The 12,003-nt window shown below is 45.1% G+C and overlaps 1 pseudogene; it reads right to left on the minus strand.

The window, feature by feature from the left end:
* The window catches only part of LOC139459027 (sushi, von Willebrand factor type A, EGF and pentraxin domain-containing protein 1-like), a 30,497-nt pseudogene that overhangs the window by 7,684 nt on the left and 10,810 nt on the right, over positions 1-12,003 (minus strand).

The raw sequence follows: 12,003 nt of genomic DNA on the forward strand, positions 1-12,003 counted from the left end.
ATATAGATAATATACGGTGACGAAGACACAAGTGTGGATACCTTGACACTCCCCTGTGTTGCAAGCGGCAGACTCGGTGTCTCCCCCAACACAGCTGTCTCCATCGACACCAGGTGGAGGGCTGTCACAAGTTCTGGACCGAGTTGTCTCCCCTCCTCCACACGTCACTGAACACGTGCCCCAGTCAGTCCACTGGGAATACCCACCGTTCACTACGGAGATAACAGAATCAGAGAAGAACGAAATGTAAAGTCACAGAACATTGTCACAGATACATATAAGTTTATATATTCCAATGCTGCAACATGTCGCGTACTGAAGGCAAAAGAGAATGTGTGTTGCACGTCAGCTGGCCTATGTGTAGTCACGGCAAGCAGCACTAACTGTTGTATAACGCCGCAGTCAGCAATCTTCCAACTACAACGTAGTAGATGTTCTAGCCGGGACCTGTGACTGTTAGCAAAGGCACGATGTCACTCAAGCAGCTACGTCACAGAGCTGCAACAGCGACCCTTCTTCGGTCGACCAACATAGGACCATTCAGGGCCAGGAAGACGACATCCCCTGATCGTCGGAGTCCCTTTACAAACCCACACTGTCATCTACAATACAGTAAACTACGGTTATAACGAACTCAAAGGGACCACTAATTTTAGTTCGTTATAACCGTAGTTCGTTTTAAGCATAATGCAGCTTAACGACAGCAAATAGTCGGGACAAAAAAGTAGGTTCGTTATATCCGTCAGTTCGTTATAAGCGTGTTCGTTATAAACGTAGTTTACTGTATGTGTGATTCACAGATCCTCCCCCGATACCACTTTACATACACACACGCGCATACACGAACGCACGCACTTACGCACACACTGTAGCCAAGCAATGTTTGTCTCACACAGCCTACCCCGATATCCCTTTACACACACCCCCCACACACCGTCACCTACCAATGTGTGCCTCACACAGCCTCCCCCGATACCCCTTTACACCCACACCCCACACATCGTCACCTACCAATGTGTGCCTCACACAGCCTCCCCCGATACCCCTTTACACCCACACCCCACACACCGTCACCTACCAATGTGTGCCTCACACAGCCTCCCCCGATACCCCTTTACACCCACACCCCACACACCGTCACCTACCAATGTGTGCCTCACACAGCCTCCCCCGATACCCCTTTACACCCACATCCCACACACCGTCACCTACCAATGTGTGCGTCACACAGCCTCCCCGATACCCCTTTACACCCACATCCCACACATCGTCACCTACCAATGTGTGCCTCATACAGCCTCCCCCGATACCCCTTTACACACACATCCCACACACCGTCACCTACCAATGTGTGCCTCACACAGCCTCCCCCGATACCCCTTTACACCCACATCAAACACACCGTCACCTACCAATGTGTGCCTCACACAGCCTCCCCCGATACCCCTTTACACACACACCCCACACACCGTCACCTACCAATGTGTGCCTCATACAGCCTCCCCCGATACCCCTTTACACACACACCCCACACATCGTCACCTACCAATGTGTGCGTCACACAGCCTCCCCGATACCCCTTTACACCCACACCCCACACATCGTCACCTACCAATGTGTGCCTCACACAGCCTCCCCGATACCCCTTTACACACACATCCCACACACCGTCACCTACCAATGTGTGCCTCACACAGCCTCCCCCGATACCCCTTTACACCCACATCAAACACACCGTCACCTACCAATGTGTGCCTCACACAGCCTCCCCGATACCCCTTTACACACACACCCCACACACTGTCACCTACCAATGTGTGCGTCACACAGCCTCCCCCGATACCCCTTTACACCCCCCCCCCACACATCGTCACCTACCAATGTGTGCGTCACACAGCCTCCCCCGATACCCCTTTACACACACACCCCACACATCGTCACCTACCAATGTGTGCGTCACACAGCCTCCCCCGATACCCCTGGGCACAGATGCAGGTGTAGTTGTTGTCCCCAGTTACACACGTCGCTCCGTTTTCACATAGGTTGTCAACACAGAAGTCGGGGGGCACGGAGCAGTCGTCGCCGGTGAAGCCGTTCTGACACACGCAGGAATGGATGGAGCCGTTTTTCACACACAAGTGGTCGTTGCATGGCGACGGATCACATGGGTTTAAAACTGTAATCGGTGAAATGCATAATTATAAACATCCGGGCAGCAAAACGCCTCGTCCAATACACCTTCTACTGTTCCGTTTTAGGCAACATATGGTTTGTCGATGGGAGTGTGTTTGAAGAAGTGAGTTTGCTACAGAACCTACGAGTTTTGAAATAATTGATATAAACCGGAAAATATTGGCATTACTTTTGCGTAACAGATACATGTACATTATGCTATTACTGAAACAGGTTTCTCACAATAGTGACCAAGCCTCCGATTTAACTTCAGACGACAGTTGTTTTAATGTTTGTGTGTTTGTTTGTAGTTTGTTTGTTCAAGGTATATGAACACCGTCTGTAAATAATCGAGTCTGGGCCAAAGAATCCCGTGATTGACATCATGAGGATCGATCTACGCAATTGGGAAACGATGACATGCATCAACCAAGTCAGCAAGCCTGACCACCCGATCCCGTTAGTCGCTTCTTACGACAAGCATGGGTTGCTGAAGATCAAATCTTAACTGCTTTGTATTTATGCGGTAGTGTTTGTGTTGATATTAGGTTTGTCATATTTCAATGCCTTTACCATGACCATCCAATCTCATTAAAATCAGATCTTAGTTCTCGCTACCGCTAAACAAAGATCTAAGGACATCCCATTGAGGGTCACGTCAGAACCACCTTTCATCCGACCAATCAGAGCGTCGCTTACCAAATCATGAAAGTGACAGTCGGAATGTAATTTCTAATCATGCAACCTCGAAAACTTTTAAACGGGGTATTCCGAAAGATAGCTACGGGCTTAACGACTGAATCTATACAATCTAGACCATATATTAGCCATTCGAGAATGTTCTTTTGTTCAGGTTTCAATTTTTTAAGCCGGAATTTGTCAAAATATGTTTTGAAGCGTAGTCGCCAATTTGAAATTAGTGCCGTAAAGCACGAGAAAGCTGCCTTCTGATTGGCTGAGGTCGATTCTTGTCAGTAATTCCATTGGTCGGTCAGAGTTCGCAAAATTTCGGTCTGACGTGGCCCTTAATGGGATGTCCTCAGATCTTTGTTTAGCGGCAACGAGAACTAAGATCTGATTTTAATGAGATTGCATGACCATCGATACATGATATACAGGTCTTACATACACTAGCTGTGTATCCGCCTCCGTTCTCTAGTGGACAAAGCGGAAGGTCGGGGTTTCGATCCCTGGCCGCGTCATACCAAATGACGTTACAAGATGGTACTTGTTGTTACCCTGCCTGACGCTCGGCATTAAGGCAATAAAACAAGGGCTGGTTGGCTCTGAGTCAATGTACTGTGTCTGAGTTTTGTATTCATGTTAAACGGCTGCATGGTATCTCAGGGTGCTAGCGCTTTAGTCAGGACTAGTACAAACAGTCTTACAAACGTCGCTATATTAGCTCAATAATCTTAAAGTCACATAACCTTTAATCATTTGTTTTAACCTACTTGTGCATGAACTGGGAACTATGACCTTGACCTTCTCTGGTGTTGCAGAACTCATATTTCCTAAGGACACGACGATATCGACGTCATCAGTGACGTCACATGTTGCCGCCATTGCTGATATTTCATTGGGTAGAAGAGACCGTTTTATCAGGTTCATGCTTTTGACTGCAGCTCCTGTAACACAAAATGTATACCGTGAGTGAGTGAGTGAGTGAGTGAGTGAGTGAGTGAGTGAGTGAGTGAGTGAGTGCCGCTTCATTCTCTATTCCAGCAATAACGGCTGACGGCCGGGAACACAAGAATTGACTCCACACATAAATTTTGTACCAATGTCGGGAATCGAACCCGGGTCTTAGGTGCGATGAACCAGCACTTTAACCATAAGGCTATATCGTCATGTACACAATTAAATTAAACACTGAGGGATTGAATATTGTGTACACCGTGATCGAAACAAACCCGCCGAAGAACGTAGAGACAACAAAGTCACTGAAGCTAGTCTTAGACGACTCGTAACATATCGCTTGTTGGGCAGAGTGTATGCAATTTCAAATAAAGAGTTAGCCCTTGACATTTTTGAACCTCCGGAAATGTTCAATGTTACCGGTAAGACTCGTATTTGTCTTCTGAAGAATGTTAACAATGCATATGTAAGAACTGTCGCGAAAATAAAGAGAAGGCCATGTATATGCATTAACACTACATTAATTCAATATGAATGCGTGCATATTGTTTATGCCACAAACAACAATTTCACAGCTTTTTTAAGATGATCAAATTAAAGAATCTGACAAGGTACACCAGTGGTTGATAGCATGGGCAGCAACCCGAGCCGTTGGGTAGAATCACTCATTATCGACCAGGTCAAACATAGTTACAACCCTGTTCTTTTTATGTTCGACTATTGCGACAAATAAGCATTTCATTTAAATAAAAGCTCCCTTGTAATTTCTTATAAAAACGGAGCCTATCAAAATATGCTTGTGGTACGTGGAGACTTAATGGGTCAGGTGGTCAGGCCTGGTGACTTGGTTTATTGCGTGTCATCGTATCCTGAAGGCGTTGATCGATGCTCAGAATATCAATCATTTGTTTTTCTGGTCCGGATTCAATTATTTAAGCTGGAATATTGCGGAATTCGGCGTTAACATTAAACAACAAACGAACATCGATAAAAGATAAGGTCTATATCAGTAGAATATGTGTTTATTTCAAACCACGACGTCGTCCCTTTTGCATGTGTATGTCAACGATTACCTCCTACTTCGCCGACGTTCACTTCCATCGTAGACCCAGCCGCTAACACTGGGGAGGTGACCATCGTCGTCATGGACACCTCTTTGTCTCCCCTAAAGAGCGTCAACGCACTGCTGTCCCCAGTGTAGGTCAAGGCTAGGAATGTCCACGCTTCGGTTTTCATAGTGATGCCAGACATGATCTCTGTACTATAAGTTAACAAAGAGTTGCATGTGTGGTATTGCGCATTTTGTCTGAGAGCACACGACATAAAATAAGCTTGAAATCGGTGTACGTATGCGCCTTTACACCACAGCATATGCATGGTACAGAATCTGTACAGCGAATATTGCGACACGTTAGGCGCCTCGATTCGTTGTGCAGAGTTGCGTCTCTTTGGCACGCCAGAATACTATGATTGTGGCTTCGAATCCTGGTTCACCCCGATAATGTTTCTAGGTTTGTCAGCACCATACCCGTGCTCGTGGGTTTTACCGAAGTGATAAACGTCTGAGACCTGCATCGCTTCGGGCTTTCCTCCCACATTAAGCTGACACGCCGCGATATAACTGGAATGCTGTTAAAAGCACCCAACTCACTCATAAATTGCTTTAACCATTATCCATTTCGTATAGGGACCGATCATTTAATATTCTAAGAAATTATGAGACACAAAAAAACAACAACACTTTTTGACGTTGCATTTTGTAAACAAATGTTAGGTCAATTCATTAACAAATATCGGGCTTTGCAGATGCAGATGAAAAAAGCTTGTCTCAACCTAAAATCCCAGCCCTCCCCGTCTCCTCACCAGGTATTATCAAATGGTCGGTTCCTCTACGGCCAAGATCTGATTCTCAAATATTGTTAGATTTAGATTTTAGAGTCCACGTTGTAAGGTAAAGGTAAACATTGACACTCTCACCCGTGAACAGACACAGAAATCAGGTTTCCAATGCTCATGTCCAGCTGATCTCCAGCCGATGCCTCTGTAACTTTGAAGGACATTTGGGCCACAGATTTAATCTTGATCCACAGAGTCAAGGTGAAGTCATTGGTAGCGTCAGAGAGTTGATTCCCTGTGGTCAGACTGCAAGGTCCTTCAACTGCCAATTCATAAGCTGCAAAAGGTATGTAAAACGTATGACTTAAAAGTGATTAATAAAAATAATATCTGATCAAAATTACAGCTCTCATTGCCCGTTACTGAGTTCACCGGAGCCACAGTTGTCCCAGTCATCGCAATTCAAAGTGCAGAGTTGTGTCCCTTGGGCACGCCAGAAACCTACGACTGTGGGTTCGAATCTCGGTTCGCCCCGATTATGTTTCCAGCTTTGTGGTAAACGTCTGAGATCTGCATCACTTCTGGCTTTCCTCCCACATTAAACTGAAACACCGTGATATCAGTGTTTGAAATAAGCGCCTGCCCGTAGGCCCGTGGCAGGTAGATCTCGTGTTGGGCCCGTACTTTTAAATTCGTATGGGTCCTTACGGCCTGATGTACAATCAAGTGTCTATTTAATTGTTACAGTAAGATGCGTTTTTTAAAAGGGGGCCTGAAGAGTTCAGACATGGCCTGCAGCTTCTAAAGCATGTGGGTCCTCACTGTAGTCTAGTAGTTTATGCTATTTCAAACACTGTGTAATATAACTGGAGCGTTCAATGCGGCGTTAAACTCAACTCACTCGCTCACTGTTGTCTTCACTGACGTGAAAACGAAACTTATTTTCCTATAATATGGAAACAGCGAAACCTCGTTATTCTCGACGGCTCCGAGCTTATTAAAACCCGGAAGTAAAGTTCCTTTAACTATATTAAGATATTAACTACCATCATAAGGAAGGTTTTTATTGAGCACGGAATATCTACGAAACAAATATATATTTTTTGCATATAAATGAACCACACGTATTTTATTTCTTTGAAACGCAACAGATATAAAAATTGTGTCAAAGTAATGTTCTGGTTATAAATGTATAATGACAAGGTGGTCATGTGATTAAGCTGCTACCTACACAGACACTGTTGTGGGTCAGTAGCCCCAGTCGTCTGTGTCGTCGTTCCCAGCGGGCACGTGAAGCACTCAGTTCCGTTCCCTGCGGGATGATACTCCCCTAACCGACAGGGGGCGCAGGGCTCCACACCGTGTAGAGAAACATGTCCTGGTGTGCAGATGTCTGAAAGAAACCGACGATCACCATGAGGCATCCGCAACACGTTGTATCAACGATATTTGGTATTGATTCAGAAAAATATGCTTGTGACAGGCTTGGCATAGCGTACAGTGGACTCATTTCTAACGACCATTAAAGTTTTTTGTCGCGTATATCATTACTTTGAGCAGGATATTGTTACTCTTTTTTGCAAACACTGGGGTCATCAGTGATTTTCAGTCATCCGTTCACAAACAATTCACCACTATTTTGCCTTATACGGCCAATTTAATCGGTTTAAGCGGATAATCGAGGCTGATTATACTCTGGCCTTGACGTCATATATTTCCAGGTGGGAATGTTGCTGATAATATCACGGGGTTGTCAGTCCTGACATTATTTTCAGGATAAATCTCGAGATTTATTTAAAAAATGTATTTCCTGACTGCAACTTAAGCAAACAAAATTGATGACATGCACTGACCGAGACAATCACCGAGTGACCTTGACCCTTCGCTCAGTGACGTTGAACCTTCAGGACAAGGCTTGCACGCGAAGCTGTTATCTTCATCCTGATAGGATCCCGCTGGACACGTGCTGCAGTCATCTAGAGTGGCATTGTACATCATTCCCGTTGGGCATACAGCTGAAAATACACCAAAGGCCAAAGGAGATTAACGTGTGACGCGTGACGTCGGTTGGACGCTGAAACGTATAATGGACTCTTTTAGCAGACATTTCTCATCGTTATGGAAAGGGTTTTGCTCTCTTATTTTTCTCACCACAAGATGCAGTTTGGATCTTGGGCCACATGCCCTCCCCACACACCAGGTCTATTCCCCCGGGATAGTAAGATTCATCGACGCGGGTCTCATATCCGGATATTGTGGGTTGGAAGTCACCGTTGTTTGCCATGTCGTTTACGACGGCGGACAACGTGTCTAGAATAGACTGGTGGTGATCTATACAATCATTGTCTGACATCTCGCCGCAATCGAAAGGTATGAGGAAGTCCCATTTGACGATAACGGCGGTTATTGTTGCTCGGCGCTCCCGGTCTTGCGTGATCACGTTGTATGCTTCCGGGTCTCTCTAAGTAAATGTGAAAATGAATGTCAAGGTCATATACACTATTGGCCAAAGACTCGATAATTAGAATAAAACAGCCTTGACAATTGAATGTAACAAGGTTTTAATTTCAAAGCAGAAATTTCTGGTGTAAACAATCAGTAATATCTACAGAACACACCATTAGCTGCCCGTGGAAGATTCGATTAAAGTCGAATTATTTCAAGTGCAAGACATACGACTTGTCAGGATCACTGATTTATATACACCCATGCGCATAAGTATTGTCAACCCTATACTAAGACGCAAACACCTTGGGATGGCGATATTCATATTAAGCATAGGTATATTAGGTCAAAAGAGTATTATTTTTCTGGGTCTTAGATGAGCCTAACCCATTCGTACAGTCCCCACTGGCCCGAACAGTATAATTATCGGATTCTGTAGGACACGCGTAGTTGTACAGTATTACAATGCAATTTTCGCAGCGATGCATGCATTTTCAGTAGAATGCTGTTTAAACTGCACTTGACAAGCCCAAAGGGCCTTATAATCACATGCTTGAACGCACGCACGCACGCACGCACGCACGCACGCACGCACGCACGCACACACACACACACACACTGTCACCAACCAATGTGTGCCTCACACAACCTTCTCACACCCATCCCACACACTGCCACCTACCAATGTGTAATTCACACAGCCTCCCCAGAAACCCCTGGACACAGATGCATGTGTACTTGTTGTCATATGCATTCATTTGTCATTCATTTGGGGGGAAGCAAGAAAGAGGAACCTGAAAATGATGCAGGCGGGGACGATCTCGAGTTGAAATGCGAAACAAATCGACGCCTAGGTGCGCCCTAGGTCTGTTGTCTGTTTCGCGTTTCTTCCTCCCCAGCTCCCCGCACGTGACGTCTACGTTCTCCACAGAACACTGCGCCCCACTACAAACGTCAGTAAAGGAAGAAGAATTCTGCATAGCCTTCAGGTGGTTTTCTTTGATCTCATGCAATGTATCTTCATCCCCGCAGTCCCCCGTGTAGTACAACATCTCCGCCAGGTTTTTCGCCCCACCAGGACGATGTTTGTCTGTGAAACCATATTAATAGTCATATGTAATTTTCAGACATATATCATGAGGACAGTGTAAAACCATATTAATAATCATATGTTAATTTCAGACAAAATCACGAGTACGATGTTTGTCTGTGAAGCCATATCAATAATCATATGTTAATTTCAGACATATATCACGAGGACGATGTTTGTCTGTGAAGCCATATCAATAATCATATGTTAATTTCAGACATATATCACGAGGACGATGTTTGTCTGTGAAGCCATATCAATAATCATATGTTAATTTCAGACATATATCACGAGGACGATGTTTGTCTGTAAAACCATATAAATAATCATAATGTAAATTTCAGACATATATCATGAGGACGATGTTTGTCTGTAAAACCATACTGATAATCAAATGTTAATTTCGGACATATATTTCCATCAAACAATATTGCCGTGGTTAGAACAAATGAAATCTTGTAATTTAAACATATGTTGTGTTAACTAAATTTATAAAGAGTGGATATACTACATTTCTGCAAAATTGCGGCGTCGTTGACAACTTGACCCGCATGTGCCCACGGCGTTTAAAACACGATGACAAAGTTACCGAAGTGACGTGAAGACAACATTGACCTGCGATCGTAAACAACGAACACTGGTTTGGGCCGTTGAGATTCAAACCTGGATCTAATGTGGTTGTATGGTATTGAATAATTGGGAACAGACGAAAGACGCGAACAATGGTCTCGCATTCGTCAAAAGTAAAATAAACCCTGTTCCTCACTGGAACAGTCCTCGACAGTACTCTCTGGCTGCCAGGTCCCCGTTGTATAGCCACATACGTACAGCGCCGGGACTGTGTAGGGCACGTCGTATTTGTCGTTACATTGCATGCTACAGAAGGAACTCGCTAAGTTTGCGTCACAAGCAAGAGCGCCATTCTTGGGCAGGTCGAGGTCGGGACAAGGCCTTTCTGAAATGACAGTGATTGTAAAATTATTTTCTTCCAAGCTTCAAAACTCAATTTACTGAGAATTGTTCTTCCTCCATCGTCCACATACTAATGCCCATTATATTTTACACGGATTAGAATGATTGCCATATCATATGTGGTTAAATGGAAAACATAAAATATCAAAAGCCATAAAGTTAAGTTCTCCTTTTCATCCTCAGGATATCCCATTAACAGATTCGTCCAGCGGTTTTAGTTTGGCAGTCATGCTTAAGAGTGAGTACTGAAAGGTAATTAAACATTATAGGGTTCAGACAATGATGCCGCTGATATGGATTGTACTGACGGTCTGAAAACAGAAAGTGATCAATAAAATGATGACATCGCGTCTCAGCTCTCTGCACGATGATGACACCGCTTCCCAACTCTCTGCACGATGATGACATCTGGTCCAAACTCTGCCCGATGATGACACCGGGTCCCAACTTTCTGCACGGAGATGGCACCGTGTCCCAACTTTCTGCACGGAGATGACATCGTGTCCCAACTCTCTGCACGGAGATTACAGCGTGTCCGAACTCTCTGTACGATCATGACACCGGGTCCCAACTCTCTGGACAGAGATGACACCGGGTCCCAACTCTCTGCACGATGATGACACCGGGTCCCAACTCTCTGCACAGAGATGACACCGGGTCCCAACTCTCTGCACGATGATGACACCGCGTCCCAACTATCTGCACAGAGATGACACCGGGTCCCAACTCTCTGCACAGAGATGACAACGGGTACCAATTCTCTGTACGATCATCATACTGGGTCCGAACTCTCTGCACGATCATGACAATAGATCCCAACTCTCTGCACGTTCATGACACCGGGTCCCATCTCTGTGCACGATGATGACAACAGATCCCAACTCTCTGCACGCTCATGACACCGTGTCCCAACTGTCTGCACGATGATGACACCGGTTCCCAACTCTCTGCACGGAGATGACACCGTGTCCCAACTCTCTGCACAATGCTGACATCGTGTCCCAACTCTCTGCACGATCATGACACAGTGTCCAAACTCTCTGCACGGAGATGACACCGTGTCCCAACTCTCTGCACGATGATGACACCGTGTCCCAACTCCATGTCCCATGACACTGTGTCCCCACTATCGCTGCAAGATACCAGGTCCAAACTCTCTGTACGATGACCTTGCTGGCGCCGACTCTCTAATTGGAAGTCAGAATTCTATACCGTTTATCACCATCCAACCAATGTCTTGTTAATACTCCTCATTTTGTTGAAGAGTCTGAGAGTCCATTTAATACAGTCGAAATGGCGACAGGCTTCATTAACAGATACAGGACACCAGTGTTGAAGTCGCAATAAATTGTTTTGACAGATTGTTGTGCGGCGTTTAGCAATAATTACTCACTCACTCACTTACCTTCACAGAAGGGTGTGCTGTCATTGTATTCCCATTTGGTACTAGGTGGAACTGAGTTCTCCTTCACGCAGGTCATCAAGTTGGATCCATTCAGTAAGGCTCCCATGCACCCGATAGCACACTCAGATCCATACATATAGTCATTGGTACACTTCAACCACATCTTGTTGTCTGGGAGCGATGGAGGACTGCAGGTGAGGGCTGAAAGGAAACAAACCTATAAACGTATCTTAGACAATGGCGATGTGAATCAGTGGGCACATGTGTGAATGCAAAGGTAAGGTGGTAAAATGGGGTTTAACGTCGAGTCCAAGATTATTGCACATATATAGCTCCGTGCATGTACGTGTGTGTGGCTGCTTGTACTAGTCAGGACTAATGCCTATTTAATAGTGCTAGCCCACCGAGATGCCGTGCCACACTTTATCGTGAATATCCTACTCAG

Source organism: Haliotis cracherodii, unplaced genomic scaffold, assembly GCF_022045235.1.
Source record: "Haliotis cracherodii isolate W230 unplaced genomic scaffold, xgHalCrac1.p SCAF_13, whole genome shotgun sequence".
Classification (NCBI taxonomy): Eukaryota; Metazoa; Mollusca; class Gastropoda; order Lepetellida; family Haliotidae; genus Haliotis; species Haliotis cracherodii.